General features: G+C 48.7%; 1 non-coding gene and 1 pseudogene across 1 annotated transcript; one reads left to right on the top strand and one right to left on the bottom strand.

Annotated features, from left to right (window-relative positions):
• Positions 1-3,850: 3,850 nt before the first annotated feature.
• Positions 3,851-3,957, bottom strand: LOC125915089 (U6 spliceosomal RNA). The gene has a single exon (XR_007455568.1). It is a non-coding gene; the product is annotated as a U6 spliceosomal RNA (small nuclear RNA).
• A 4,629-nt stretch (positions 3,958-8,586) lies between these two features.
• LOC125915033 (ribose-phosphate pyrophosphokinase 2-like) lies at positions 8,587-9,580 on the top strand (annotated as a pseudogene).
• The last annotated feature ends 1,510 nt before the right edge of the window (positions 9,581-11,090 follow it).

Below are 11,090 nucleotides of genomic sequence, written 5' to 3'. Positions count from 1 at the left end.
CAGGGGGGACCCTTCTCCCTGACTTGGCGGTTTGCACTGACTCTTTACCACCTTCCCTGGGCAGTCCAGTTAAGGCCCACAAGCTCGCTTCGTTTCATTACAATTTCCAAGGCGAAGATGAAAGACGCAGGAGAATTCCCTCCTCCTCCCTTTGCCAAACCTCAGCCTTTCAGTCATTCTGTGACCCTCCTGAGGTCTGAGCTGGGGATCCCGAAGAGAGAGAAGGGGCCAGGGCAAGTCTTCCTTGAACGGGTAACTCGGTAAAAGAGCTTCGCGCTCTGGACCCAGCACACGCCCACCCTGCGTCCTGATCCTCTTTGCGAGGAAGTTCTCCGCTGGGCTCACCTCCCCTGCAGCTTCTAGGGCCCAGTGAGTGTGTCACTTGCCCCGCCAGCCACCCGTCCCTCCCTTGCTTCCTGAAGAAAGCCCCACCTCACTGTCCTCCAGACTGCTTCCCACAGGCCCTTCATCAGACCATCCCCCAGAGGACCTGGCCCCAATCCTTGCTCAAACCCACGTCTGGCCCCAGGAGCCCAGAACCAATCCGTTGCTCTGAGACCGAGACGGGGAACCGAAGTCTGGCACGCGCGTGAACGTGTGGTAAGACGGCGTGTTGTTTCAACACAGATCATAGAGAAGCAACGTTATGGGCATTAAGTTGCCACGGGTAGGGCATAAACCCCTTTTCTGCTGGGACCATGGATCGTCTGTAGAATATCAAGTCTCTTTCACTGTGTGTTAGGAACACTGCTTTTCCCCTGGGTTTTTGATCGCTTCTGTGTTAATTGACCTTCTGCTCCCCTCGCTGGCCCCTGCTGCTTCTTGGGGTTTTTCTAAACTTTGTAGGTGGTGAGTCTCATCCAGAACATCACCCACAGGGAGTGGGGGGGTCCTTTAATCTGTTTTTGGAGTCCAAGAAGTGGTCCACAGCATGATAACCCTAGAAATCAAAGGCAAGGCTCCCCATGGAAGGTTAAGTATTTAAAAGGGTGTGGGTGGGGGGGAGCCTGGAGGCCTCACTCGGTTAAACATCCAACTCCTCATTTCGGCTCAAGTCATGATCTCACGGTTGGTGGGATCGAGCCCCATGTCTGGCTCTGTGCTCACGGCATGGAGCCCGCTTGGGATTCTCTCTCTCTCTCTCTCTCTCTCTCCTTCTGTCCCTCTCCTGATCTCTCTCTCTCTCTCTCTCTCTCTGAAAATAAATAAATAAACATTTTTTAAAATGGTGGAAACCGGAGAAGCCAGCAAAAACCACGCCGTGGTGCCGTGTCCCTGTGCCATGAAGGAGCGCCCAAATCCTTCCATGTGCAAATTTCGGCATCTCTCGGCACATCGTTTGGGTGTCTGGGTTTTGCCTAATCCAGCACCTGGGTGCAGCTGGGGTGGCGAGGGGGGGGGGGTCCAGCACCATCGCACAGACATGTGGGTGGAACCTTCAAAACGCTAGAAAGAACTAAAAGTCCCTGTACTGGGAGGCGTGTGTTCGCAGACGCCAGCTGTGGTCCACCCACACCCGCCCACAGTGTTCTCACAGTTGGGAAATGCTTGCCCTAGAGGAAAAGCCATGGAACCAGAGTAAAAAGGACTTTCTAAAACACAACCAAAAGGGGAAAGAAAACCCCTTCGTTAGGCAGCAGGAGAGGTGTGAATTAAGCACACTGTATAAGCCGTGCCTACACCTGCCATTTTTGTAAATCTGATTCATTGGTGCAGACTCGTTTATAATCTATCTTTTTATTTTTATTTTTTGAAGTTTATTTTATTTAAAGAGAGAGCGAGCAGGAAAGGGGGAGATATTGAGGGAGAGAGAGAATCCCAAGCAGTCCCCACGCTCAGCGCAGAGCCTGATGCAGGGCTCAAACCCATGCCCCATGACATGATGACCTGAGCCAAAATCAAGAGTCGGAGTCTCGATCGACTGAGACACCCAGGCGCCCCTGGGTCAGACTTTATCACAAAAGGGATGGGCTGTTCCGTTCCAAACTTATAAAGCTGTATGAGAATCGTGAGGGACCCCTATTTTCATGTGATTTCGGGCCCCCAGAAAGAATGGGAGCTGCGGCAAGCCAGGAGTGACCAAAGCCATCCTGAACAAATAAAACATGATCAAAGGCGTAGAAAAGTGAGGCTCACACACAGCCCGGATTTGGAAGCCACACCCACCTCAATGTAAAGTGCAATTTCTCCTAATGAACAGAAAGGTGGTTTCTGCTGCCAGCGTCTGCTGTCTCCAGAGAGACAATCCTCCATCTAAACTAGAATACATGCATTTCATCTGAACAAATGACCCAGATCAACAATTAACACCAGAGTCATTTTCGTGCTTCTCCTGAAACACAGACATCCGCTGATTTTATCCGTCGATAACATCCCAGCCTTCTTAGATTGAGAAGAACATTTATTTCCCTGGTAGAGTTTAAAGCCCTTGGATTATTCCCACCTACGGGTCTCCAACTAGGGAAGGGTTTCTATTCAACTCTTCCCCACACTTTCCTATGTATTTTAAGATTTCTAAAAACAAACAACGCCCCTACCACCATAATGCATATAAATTATAGAGGTTCAGTAAGAAATCTTCCGCAGGTATTAAGAACTTTAATACCAAAAAAAAAAAAAAAAACATCTCAAATGCAGCATTTGTGCTTTGCACAGAAACTTCTAACTCAAGTCCTTGGTCTTTTTTGAGTTACATTTCAAACTTGCTTCCAATCTGGAATGCAATTACTAAGCATCGGTGCACACCGAGGTGTGGGAAGAAGCGAGAGCCGTCAGCGGCCAGTGGCTCGGCTCTGTTTTCCGTCAGAAAGCAAACTGGATGAAGCTGTTAGTGAAAAATATTTTTTATAGCTCGGAAATTATGCTGATGGGGAAGAATGGATTGGGAATTTTGGAGAACGTTCCGATTCATATTCTGCCAGCTCTTTTGAAGCAGGCAGGCACGGCACTTCTCAAAGACCTTTACCATTGGTGCCCACTCACTCGCAGGTCCCTGTGGGGCTCAGACAAAGAGCGGGCTTGGCTGAGGGGATTTATTAAGACTTATCAAGCGATTCAAGCCCTGGATTTCCAGGGAGATATCTCTTTGCCTCCTGAAAGCAAAGTGTGGTGTTTGCCAAAATGGCCAGGGTGATGCTGACAGTTTTGAAAAGTGCACGTACGGCCGGGAGAACTTGGCAAATGCACCTGACAGTTTTTCAGCTGGGATGTCTGCACAAATCCTCGGAGACCCAACCAGAATCCCCAGAAACACGTCTTGCATGTTTCTTATGTCTCTAGAGCTCTGTCGGCTGTGTAGCACCAGCACCCTGGGGATCGTGGACCCATACCCTGCCCCCGTCACAAACACATACACCCACGAGCACACAGAGACACGGGCACGCACAATACAGAGACACACACAAACACACACGCGCGCACAGCACACGTAAACAACCACACATGTACAGGCACACGCACATGGCCACACACATAGGCAACCACAAACACATATGCACACACAAACACAGGGATAAACACACACGAACACCGACATACCCACCACACGATACACACTACGCACACATGCACACAAACACACATACATGAACATACACATCCACATCCACATCCAAGCCACTCACAAATATAGCTCAAAAGAGGAACAAAGAGAACCATCAGCTAGACCTTGAATAGTTCCTTCTTCTGAGTTTTCATTTGGTTTGACCTGAGTGAGATGTGAAAAATACCTCCCCTCTTCCTGTCTTTAGTACACGGGAGCAACTATCTACAGAAAATTTTTGTCTGGGCGGCTGCAGGAATAAATAAAATATCTCTTTTTTTAAGTTTATTTCTTTTTTTCTTTTCTTTTTTTAATATGGAACGCTTCACGAATTCGTGTGTCATCCTTGCGCAGGGGCCATGCTAATCTTCTCTGTTTCGTTCCAATTTTAGTATATGTGCTGCCGAAGCAAGCACTAAGTTTATTTCTTTATTGTGAGAGAGAGAAAGTGTGAGCAGGGGAGGGGCAGACAGAGAGGGAGAGAGAGAGAGAATCCCAAGCAGACTCCACACTGTCAGCACAGAGCCCAATGCAGGGCTTGAACCCACCAACTGTGAGATCACAACCTGAGCCAAAAATCAAAAGCTGGATGCTTAACCGACTGAGCCAACCAGGCGTCCCTAAAATGCTTCTTAAAGGTGAAGTTTCCTAGTGTTTTTTTTTTTAATTTTTTTTAATGGTTATTTATTTTTGAGAGAGAGAGAGCAGGGAAAGGGCAGAAAGAGAAGAGGACACAGAATCTAAAACAGTCTCCAGGCTCTGAGCTGTCAGCACAGAGCCCGATGCGGGGCTCGAACCCACAAACCACGAGATCGTGACCTGAGCCCAAGTCGGACGCTTCACCAACTGAGCCATCCAGGCGCCCCCAGTTTCCCAGCGTTTTTAAGACTTTTACATTCACACTTACCCTTACTGATTTGCAAAAAGCCGCCAACTGTTGAGATGGGAATATTGTCAAATCATAGGGATGTTTGCCAACCACCCGGATCGCTGGGAGGCCAGGGCCAGTTTAGTAACCTCAGCCAACATGCACCCACCCAACGTGGTCGGTCCTATTTGCCGAAACCCCGGGGGAAACTGGGTGTGCGGATGGCAGGGGCAGGGAACCTGGAGGAATCGTGGAATCCGGTCTGGGAACCAGCACACGGAACAGAACCAGCCACCTCGGTCCATCGGAGGTACGAGCCTGAACACTGACACTTTGTGTTGAGCCCTGAGTTCATCGCGGATCTAAACTCCAAACTCCGTATTTTAGCATGCCTCCTCAGCATCTTTTTAAATTAGTGTTTTGTTTTTTTTTTTTTCTCGTAGAGAATGCACATGATATTAATCGGGATAGTTTTGACTGGACAGATGGCCGCTAGTTCAGAAGGCATTCATGTCGTGTTTACATGGACAGAGCTGTGGGCTGAGGCTTTTGAGGGGAGCAAAACCAGTTTCACTGCTGTTTTGAGACAGGAGGCAGTTTCCGTCTGCCACCGCTGTTGGACGGGGTCGTCCCCGGATGGCCCCACCCGCACTGGCCCCTCCAAATCCCGCTCACGAAGTGGGGGGCAACCAGCGTTCTGCTCAAAACGCACAGACGGCTTGTCACCTAATGTCGTCACCGTAACACTCGGCTACCCACGTGGCCGTGAAACTAAGAATGCACCTTCCTACTTGCCTCGATGTTCTCACTTTCCCATGGGTTCTGGAGAGACTTCTGGATGGTTTCAGTCTGGGATTAACCTGGTCTGTTTGCAAAATAAAAGCGAGGAAGTCAGTTTTGCTCTGTACAGGTGGTGTTTCCTGGGGCCTGCTGGGTGCCGTTTATCCCCAGGGAAAACGTCTCGTGTCTTCTGTTCTTGCTGTCTCCCCACTTAGCGTGCCCATGGATTTCAACCCCACTGTCTCCGTGAGGTCCCTGCTTCCCTACCCCCATCTCCTGGTCTCCAAAACGGCACCCCCCTGCCCCCAGACCCAGGGGACGGACCTCTCACACCCACAGTGTTTTAGGTGAATTCTCATAGAAGCACCTGTCCCCTCTGTGCCTTCAAGGATGCATAAACCTGGGGCGCTCCCAAGACAAACTAACCAGGATTAATCTCAGTCATTCCATCCTGCAGCAAGGGCCTTTCGCGCTTTGGATGGAATTGTTTGTTCAGACCCACGATGTGAGTATCCCATCCACTAAAATCCCGCTCAGTTTAAGCAAACGGCGTCAGACCCCGGGGCGCTGCATCTCAGAACTAATAACTCAGGTCCGTTTTTCCACGCTGGGTTACGCCTCTCAGGATGCGGTGTCTGTCATGTAGATGGCAACCAGCAGTGAAGTTAGCCCATGGCTTCTAATGGGCAAAGAAACGTCGAGAGCAGATACAACCCCGGGAAATTTTTGCTAAGTGGATGAGAGTCAGTGTCAAAGTTCGGCGAAATTTAGAGCCCCTGTGGTTTCATACCAAAATGTTTATTCTTTTGCTTCTTAAATGTTACACACACCCCCGTAGATGTATGGGAAAAGGGGGCCGTTTGGAAAAGGGGGTCCCAGCCCTCGTCCAGTTTTTGACTTTATGCTGAGTTTTAGCACAAGGAGCAGATTGGACCCCCCAGGAGCGACTGTATCTCGCTGAACGTGCCCATGTTCTCTCTCTCCACAAACTCCCCTTCAGGGACGCGGTACATGTCCCGGTTCTCATGGCCACCCTCCGCCACATGTCCACATCGTGGACCCAAGCCGAGCGAGCTCGCCGGGCGAAGTGTCGCGCTTTGCAGGCTGCCTTCAACAGGCTCCTCGCCCCGGGGGTGGGGGTGGGGGTGTGTGACATCCATTGTGTCCCCACCCACCACGCAAACCCCCCTCACCCCCAACGTCTCCTTTCCAGGGGACGCGCCTGGCTGACTGCTCATGACTCACCCTGTCACTGAGTTTAGATGCTTCTATTTCAGAAGCGAATTCCCATTATGCTTGAGCCAAATGTCAAGTATCCAAATGGAGATAAGGTGAGAAGGAGCAGACTTCATTTGAATAATTATGTTGGAATTAGCATGTTCTCTCCAGGAGTGAGGCCACCCCTCCAGGGGATGCTGGGGGAAACCTCGGAATTATCCCAAGGCTAACAAAAAAGCTCCTTCTGCAAGCGTCAGCCACCTTTTAAATAATCTTTGTTGTTACTGCTGGTGGTTATTTCTGACATTTTTTTTTTTCCTTTATACATGTCCACGCTTCCTACATACTTTACAACAGACACCCGTTTCCTTGATTGAAAACAATGATTAAGATCGGTATTGGGGCGCCTGGGTGGCTCGGTTGGTTAAGCGTCCCACTCTTGGTTTCAGCTCAGGTCATGATCTCGCGGTTCTCGAGTTCGAGCCCCGTGTCGGGCTCTGCAGAGTCTGCTTGGGATACTCTTCCTCCCTCCCTCTCTGGCTCTCCCTCACTCTCTCTCTCTTTTTTTTTTTTCTCAAGATAATTAAAAACTTAAAAAAAAAAAAAAAAGATAGACCAATGCTGCAAAGGATCTGGGACTTCAAAGGAACCATCATCTTGAGACCCTGAGTCCAGGGACTGGAGGGTTAAGGCATCCTGTGAGATGCCCATGTCTGCTTTCACCGGAGACGTAGGTCTATTCCAGCAATCATGTCCAGAACCGCTCTGCATAATCCCTGGTCGCTCCTCTACTAAGGGGCTCCTCCCTTTCTCGTGGGGACCATCGGGCCCAGTGCCTGCAGCAAGGATGGCAGGCCGTGGTTTCAGAAAGAGCATAACTTTCTTTCTCGTTCCTAACAGAAAAATTCAAGGATGAGCGACTTTTTTTTGCTATGTCACCGCACTCTTGCATTCAGGGCAAAGCCTCAGAAGCTCGATGCCCACGGTGCGGTACCTTTTAATTTTACATCAAATGATTCGGGGCTCCTGGCTTCATTCTCCAGTGAGATTTTTGAAAAAGTCAAGCTTTACCGACCTCACTCCTCAACCCCAGCAGTAACATGTTCAGGACTCAAAATTCCAGCTCCTGGGGGCAGGTCCGGTGATCTGCTCCTGTTGATAAACCCACAGGCATCCTATAGACAGGAGACACAGGAAAATGACAGTGCAGCTGGGGTGGACGGTCCCTCCCGAAGCCATGCTCCACTGTGAATTTTGCGAGGCATCGCCCCTGGGGTCACAGGGCCGCCTCAGACCAGTCTGTAGGACCTTCCTACCCCTGTTCCTGAAAGTTCCATCTCTTAGACTTGGTCTTCAGATACGCAAGTCTACCTGGGATGTCACGTGAGCTGGCCATGAGCACCGCCAGAACAGAAGGTTCTACCCACTGACTCCCAATGGGATGAGACGTCCCTCACACGGATAAGAGAGCAAAGATGGGGAGAAAACCACTCCTATGATCAGGAAGTTGCATCTGGGAGACAGGGTCAGAATCACACAGTTCACGCTCTGGGAGCAGTCGTTTTCCACTGGGTGCTGGCCTGACCTCCTTTTTTCACATTAAAATTGGTATGACAAAATAATTTGAAATTATAGAATCATAATGAGGTGCCAATGTACAGACCCAGAAATTTAGGATGCTAGTTTGTTATTTCTGTTTAAGATCTGTCTTTGAAAGAAAGACAGCATTAAAGATTTAGCTTAAAAGTAAAGTATTTAAAAATCTGAATTCCTGGGGTGCCTGTGTAGCTCAGTCGGTGAAGCACCCAACTTCAGCTCAGGTCAGGATCTCGCGGTTCGTGGGTTCGAGCCCCGCATCGGGCTCTGTGCGGACGGCTCGGAGCCTGGAGACTGCTTTGGATTCTGTGTCTCCCTCTCTCTCTGCCCCTTCCCCGCTTACTCTCTCTCTCTCTCTCTCTCAAAAATAAATACACAATAAAAAAATAATAAAATAAAAATCTGGATTCCTGTCTCCTGCCCCTCGTACCATTGGTGCCATTCATCTCCCTTATATGTGCACGTACAGAATTGGGTACATTCTTGCTACTATTATTTTGAACAGATTTTTCTCCGTTAACATCAATTGAGAGTAAGAAAAAATAAAATTTTTATTATACCTTCGAGCCGCGCCTACCCGCTCGCGTCGCAGCCTCCAGTGCCACCGCTGCCTCCGCCATGCCCAACATCGTGCTCCTCAGTGGCGGCTCCCACCAGGACCTGTCCCAGCGCGTGGCCGGCCACCTGGGCCTGGAGCTGGGCAAGGTGGTCACTGAGAAGTTCAGCAACCAGGAGACCAGCGTCGAGATCAGTGAGAGTATGTGAGGGGCGAAGATGTCTCTATCATCCAGAGTGGCTGTGGGGAAGTCAACGACAACCTCCTGGAGCTTCTCATCATGAACAGCGCCTGTAAGGTAGCGTCGCCTTCCAGGGTGACTGCCGTGATCCTGTGTTTTCCGTATGCCCGACAAGACAAAAAGGACAAGAGCCGCGCTCCGATTTCTGCGAAATTTGCGGCCAATATGCTGTCAGTGGCTGGGGCAGATCACATCATCACCGTGGACCTGCATGCCTCTCACCTCCAGGGATTCTCTGACATCCCGGTGGATAATTTGTACGCAGAGCCCGTGGTCCTGCAGTGGATCCGGGAGAACACTGCCGAGTGGGACAACTGTATCATAGTTTCACCTGACACCGGGGGGGCCACGAGGGTCACCTCGATTGCGGACAGGCTGAATGTGGAATTTGCCCTGATTCACAAAGAGAGGAAGAAAGCAAACAAAGTGGACCGGATGGTTCTGGTGGGTGACGTGAAGGACTGCGTGGTCATCCTCGTGGACGACATGGCTGACACGTGTGGCACCATCTGCCACGCCGTGGACAAGCTACTCTCAGCTGGAGCCACCAAAGTCTATGCTGTCCTCACACACGGGATCTTCTCTGGGCCGGCTATTTCCAGAATAAATAATGTCGCCTTTAAGGCTGTTGTGGTCACAAACACCATTCCGCGGGAGGACAAAATGAGACACTGTCCCCAGATTCAGGTTATTGATATCTCGATGATCTTGGCAGAGGTGATCTGAAGAACACGCAACGCTGAATCTGTGTCTTACCTGTTCAGCCATGTGTCGCTATAGATCCCGGACGTGGGTATTTTGAGGCCACAACTTTCAAGTACATATAATTCCACTGTGGAATTTCATAGTTTATATATTTTGAGGTTGCCAAAGGTGACTTCAGATTGAAACCTTCTGTGTAAATAATGATAATGCCTATGGACATTTGGGTAAAACTCTGTATGTAGAATTAGCCTTTTGTTTCAGAGTGAATCTTAGAAAATTTATAATACCCTGAATTTTGATTTTTTTTTTTAAGTAACCAGATGTCAAATGAACCATTGGGGTTATTGTGCTTAATGTGACCAAATTTTATGTGGCTTAAGATGGCCACGGACACATTTACCTTCTGATAAACATTAGCCATATCAGAGGCAATGTAGTTTGGTGTCTTTTTTGTTATTGCCACTTCTGAAAAACATGTTACAACTATCACTTACCTGCAGTGTCACGTTCTGAAATTCCAAAATTTGTGTGCGGCAACAGATCTGATTGAGAGAGTGTCGAGATAGACCCAGTCAGCTGACTGGTGGCACTCACGCTGTGCTCTGGCCATCCCGGGGGGACAGCTCTTTGAGTGGCTCCTGTCCCACTGTCTTATTTTACAGCCTGTTTTTAGCTCTAGCTTTTACGTTGCCTTTTTTCCGAGAATTTCATGTTGTGGGTTTCCACCAAAGCACAGCCTCCCCTAAGCCCCCTCAAACGTACTAGTCTGATTGTTATTTTGTTTTTAACATAATAAAAAGGTGAACTTTTGTGACAGCCACCAAATGCATATTTGAACATTCCATCCTTCGTTTTAATTTCCTATGCCTTTGCCTTCTGTAATCAAAAGTAGCAAGTCTCCCAGTCAACTGATTATTTTAACTAAAACTGTTAAATGAACAATGTCGGTAAGGCTGACGAGAAAAGCATAAATAAGTAAGCATTAATTGGTCTATTAAGATCATGTTAACACGGTGGCAGGTGCCTCTTGGAGGATGTTGTGAGTTTTGTTAGATGCACCTTGGTGCACAACCACCTGAATTTTTCAGCCCCAAAAGAGGAGAACCTGCCTCAGAGACAAAGCCCTGGTTACAGTAACAGTCTCTCCCTCTGCTCAATCTCAAAACTCGAAGAGAGGAGACCCTCTGCTCTAGATTCTGCTGGTGGCAAAATCCAATCTTTAAGTCATTAACAGACTTGAACCACAATCTTTAAGCTTTCAGACTTCACTACAGCAGAGGCCGAGATTTAAAAGGATCATTTTGGTCATTGCGTTGTGCTGTACCTTAAAAGGTCTTCTGAGAAAACAGTGGTATTACAGCCTGATAGTGTCAGCCCTATGATATGGACTGGCTCTATCTAGGAAGAGTTGACTTGAGACCTGGAAAGAGCCTATTTCGATGTATGTGATTCTTAGTTTCAATAAATGAGTGCTAGCTCTTTCTGGGAATTTCTACGCACAGGCAACTGAAAATGTAGTCATGTGTGCACGTGAGTAGACAGCCTAGGCATACTAGTGTAGACATGTTGACGTGACTGCAAAAAA

This window comes from Panthera uncia (genome assembly GCF_023721935.1).
Source record: "Panthera uncia isolate 11264 chromosome D3 unlocalized genomic scaffold, Puncia_PCG_1.0 HiC_scaffold_9, whole genome shotgun sequence".
Classification (NCBI taxonomy): Eukaryota; Metazoa; Chordata; class Mammalia; order Carnivora; family Felidae; genus Panthera; species Panthera uncia.
This window is presented reverse-complemented; position numbering and strand designations above follow the sequence as displayed.